Genomic DNA, 5,029 nt, shown 5'->3' with positions numbered 1-5,029 from the left:
TAGTATTTTTCTAACTACTTTCTTTATGTATATATTATTTCACAATTTTAATATAAGTTTTAATAACCATTTTTTATTTTGATAATTGTTATAATAACTACCTTTTAATTCTAATTTTATTATCATAAAAATGCAGATGTTTTTGTTTCAACTAGTTACATACAAAGAAGATATTATATTCAAAATTCTGCTTCTCTTACTATATGTCTTAACGTCCTCGTATTTTCTTTTCTAAATTGTGCCATATGATTTTTTATACTCTTCATGGATTTGACTAGTTTATGAATTTAGTTGTTCACAACACTATGGAAGTGAATGACAATGAGAAAACTAACCTATGGATGGTGATGAAATAGTGTGGTCATTGTTGAGACGCTTGAACCCATCAAGAGAACTTTATATATGTTTCTTGTAAATATTTATAAGTATATTTTTTGATTTTAACAGTTGTGTATTTGAACAATGTAGCTGTTGAGAATAGCTTGTAATGTTAAGAGAGTAATTTTGGCCACTAATTCGGAGTTTGTTTTTGGATAAGTTGTGGCTATGAGTGAGCTCTATTGAATAAGTTATATAACAACTATATCAACTTTTTTTTGGATGCTTCTATCAGTTACTTTTTTATGTAAAATTAGTTATATATATATATATTAAAAAATGTTTATGTAAATTAATTATATATATATCATCTGTCAAATTTATATTTTTTTGGAAAAAGAAATTTAAAATTGAAAACAAAATAGTGACCACTTAATATGACTATAACTAATTATATTAACAGATAGATTAGAGAATTTGACATTAGTGTCCTCCATTATGGTCACTTTACACACACCTCATGTATTACCCCATACAAGAACAACACAACTCAAAATTTCTAAACTTACTTAACTGTGCAAAAAGTTGGTAGTAGGTCACCACTTATTCTTACACAAGTCACCACTTAATGTGACTCCGACTAACTACTACTAGGGTGACTTTACACACACCTCATACAGTGCATCACCCCACCCAAGAATAACACAACTCAAAAATTCTAAAATTACTTAATTGTGAAGAAAGTTGGTAGTAGGTCACCACTTATTCCTACATAGGTTACAACTTAGTCTAACTTACTACATTGACATTGAGATTAGATAATTGTACCTTGGTGTCCTCCACTGAAGTCACTTTGCACACACCTCATGCACTACCCCACATAAGAACAACATAGTGATATTATAGAACTTGACCTTCGTGTCCTCCATTGGGGTTACTTTACACATACCTCATGCACTGCACGACACTACACAAGAGCAACACAACTCAAATTCCAAAATTACATAATTGTGCAGAAAGTGTGTAACAGATCAACCACTTATTCCTACAAAGGTCAACACTTATTGTGACTAACTACATTGATCTTGATATTAGAAAACTTGACCTTGGTTACCTCCCTTAAAGTCACTTTACAAACACGTCATGCACCACCCAAGAACAAAACAAAGCTTAATTTCTAAAATTACTTCACGGTGCAGAAACTGTTGAAGATGGTTGCTGCCCCTTCAAGATTGTGTTTGATGAAGACTTATATGTAGTGTTTGATGAAGACTTTTATGTACATTTCATGTGTATTTTTGCTTTGCTTTAAGTATGTCTTAGTTAGTGCTTAGAGGTTGTCTAAGAGTGGGCTTTTTGCTGAGTAACTCACCTCATAACCACTGGCCATGTGATAAGAACAAGCATAAGTTTTCTTAAACTGTTTTTCACATGTTTTACACAAAAACACGTTTACTGCATAAAAATAAATCTGTTCTTTTCTAAATAAACAGATTCATTTTTTTTACTGATGCCTTGGCTAAGTCTTGTAAAAATTAGATTTTGTGCATCAGGTATTTTGACTATGTCTTCTTCTTTTCAAAACGACTGAGTTTCAAATAGTTAAACTTTCTCTGTTTTCGTTTTGAAAAATAAATCTGTTCATCTGTAAATGAATAGATTCTTTTTGCCTCTGGTGCCATGTCAAGCTTAAACGTTTTTCAGTTTTATCTCAGCACCAGAAGGGCTGACTAAGTCTCCTCACTTAACAAATTCTCTAACTGCTTTTGAAAATAAATCAGTTCATTTTATTTTCAATCTGTTCATCTTATAACAGCTTTAACTGTTTTTCAAATTTCTGTTATAAGCTGGCTTTCTATAAAATGCAAACTTGTTTCTGAGTTTAATAACTAATTCAAAACAATTCATACATTTGCAAAAACAAGTTTTGACAGCAGAGAGTTAAGTGTTTACAAAGGATTAGCATTTGTTCTTCAAAGATTTCGAAAATCACAAAGTGCTTGTTCTTGGTTTGGTTCAAAAGCTTGGTGTGAGGTGCAGCTACTGTTCTAGCAATCTTGCCTACTGGTTTAAGGCAGATCTGTGTATCCTCAATCAGGTGTAGTCGTTTCACATCTCTTTCTTGTAATAGTTTGGTTGAACACTCTTCTTGATATGTGTTCTTGAAGAGTGGGTGTGTGTGTATGCTGAAATAGGTTTTTTCAGCAAGAGTACCTAAGTTCTTGTAGGTTTCAAGAACAGTGGGAATTGTACTTGGTTGTACTGTGTGTTAGTGATTTCCACCTGTTGTTGGTGAAGACTGGATGTAGCTTAGTTGAGTGAACCAGTATAATTGCTTGTGTTCATTCTCTCTCACTCTCTGCAATTTCGTTTCTGCATAATTGATAAAACAGCAAAGAAATAAATATGTTCAATTGAAAATAAATCTGTTCTTTCTGGGCACTGTGCATACTGTTCTTGATTTCTGAAAAAGTTGTTTGAATATGATAAGAACATATATAATCTGCTAAAAAGCCATTGAAACAGATTGACTGTGATAGGTTGCTCAAGAAACTGTCAAAGCTATTAATTGAACCTTAAACAATTGCATAAAGTTGAAGCTTGTTGTTCTGTGATTCATTGTTCTTAATTTCTGGAAAATTGCTTGACATCAAGAAGAACACTCATAGTCTGTTAAAAGCCACTGGAACAGCTTGTTTGCAAAGGTTACTCAATTAATTAGCATGCTATCAGTTGAACCTTAATCACGTGCTTGAAATTAAAGCTTGCTGTTTTGTGTTTCACTATTTTTCAAATTTGATATCTGTGTGTGTGCATCTGGAAATTCTTACTGCATAATCTTGTGATTAACCTTGCTGAATTAAAAGGTTTTCAAACAAAAACAGTGCTGAAATAAATCTGTTCATTTTCACATAAATCGATTTATTTTCTGAAAAACTGGGTTAAACATTGTTTCTGCGAGAAAGTTTTAAAAGGTCAATTCACCCCCCCTCTTGAACTTTGGCACTATTAAACCCAACAATTGGTATCAAGAGCTAGGACTTGTATTTTAATCAAGTTTGTTTGTAATAATGTCTGAGTTTAATGTGCTTTTTGTTGAGGGTTCTGCTGTTAATAGACCACCTATGTTCAATGGAATGAATTATGCATTTTGGAAAGTTAGAATGAGAATTTTCATGGAATCCATTGATGCATTAATTTGGGAAGCTGTGGTCAATGGACCTTATGTGCCAATGCAGGTTGTCAAGGATGAACAAGTGGTAAAGCCAAGATCAGAATGGAATGAGACCGAAAGGAGGAAGGCTCAACATGATCTTGTGGCCAAGAACATCATAACCTCTGCATTGACAATGGATGAGTTCTTCAGAATATCCCAATGTAAGTCAGCTAAGGAGATGTGGGAAGTCTTAGAAGTGACTCATGAGGGTACTGAAGATGTGAAAAGGTCAAGGAAACATGCGCTCATCCAAGAATATGAGCTGTTCAGAATGCAACCCGAGGAGAGCATTGCTGATGTGCAAAAAAGATTCACCTATATTGTGAATCACCTCACTGGCTTGGGAAAAGAATTTGACAGAGAGGAGCTCAACATAAAGATATTGAAGTGCCTCGACAGAAGCTGGCAACCAAAGGTGACAGCTATCTCTGAAAGCCGTGATCTGTCAAAGTTGGGAACTGCTGCACTGTTTGGAAAGCTGATGGAGCATGAGCTAGAGCTTAAAAGACTCAAAGAGCAGGAAACAACAGAAAGAAAACCCAAAGGTCTTGCACTGAAAGCAACTGAATTGGATGAGATCAAGGAGGAAAAAGAAGATGCTGAAGATGATGACACAATCAGCCTTCTTACAAAAAGATTCAGCAAATTCCTGAGGAAGAAAAGCAAAAATAAGAACCAGCAGAAAATAAGGTATCCTAAACCCAATGATTCAAACTCCTCTAAATATACTTGCTTTGGATGTGGCAAAACAGGGCATATCAAAACGGATTGTCCAGACAATCAAACAAGGGACAAATCTGCCAGCAAGAAATTTGAAAGGAACAAAGGAAGAAGAGCCTACATCTCATGGGAGGAAAATGAAGTATCCTCAACTAGCAGTTCTTCAACAGAAGATGAGGAGAACAATTTTTGTTTCATGATGAAGGATGAGGAGTCAAGCTCTGAATCAGTAAGTAATTTTTCTGCTGATTCTGATAACTATGATGATTTGCTTGCTGCCTTCAAGGAAACACATGATGAAGCCAATAGGCTAGCTGTAATATGCAATAAGCTGCAAAAGGTAAATAATGTGCTTGCACCTAAAGTAAAAACACTTGAGGAAGAATTGCATAAGGCCAAAACAGATTTGGTAAGCCTTGAACTGACTTGCTTGCATGCCTCTATTAAAAACTGTGAAAACTGCAAAAGATTGGAAAAACAAGTGGAATATTTGCTGAAAACCCTTTCCAATTTCACCAAGGGAAGAGAAAACCTTGAGTCTCTCCTTGGATCACAGAATGCTGTTTTCAATAAGAATGGACTTGGTTATACCCCTGGAAATACAACCAATGTCAAAAAGCTTTCAAGTTTTTTTGTTCCAGCAAAATCAGTTTTTTCAGCTTTTAAAAGTGGCAAAAAGGCATCTCATGTAACCTGTTTTTACTGCATGAAATCTGGTCATACATCTAGGTCTTGCATTGCTAGAAAGCATCTTGTTCCTAAGAACTTAGCAAA

General features: G+C 34.5%; 1 pseudogene; it reads left to right on the top strand.

The window, feature by feature from the left end:
• The first annotated feature begins 245 nt into the window (after positions 1-245).
• Positions 246-537, top strand: LOC137834108 (probable small nuclear ribonucleoprotein G; annotated as a pseudogene).
• Positions 538-5,029: the final 4,492 nt, after the last annotated feature.

The sequence above is a fragment of the Phaseolus vulgaris genome, chromosome 5 (assembly GCF_000499845.2).
Source record: "Phaseolus vulgaris cultivar G19833 chromosome 5, P. vulgaris v2.0, whole genome shotgun sequence".
NCBI lineage: Eukaryota > Viridiplantae > Streptophyta > Magnoliopsida > Fabales > Fabaceae > Phaseolus > Phaseolus vulgaris.
Note: the sequence above shows the minus strand (reverse complement) of the source record. Positions and strands in the feature narration are given on the sequence as shown.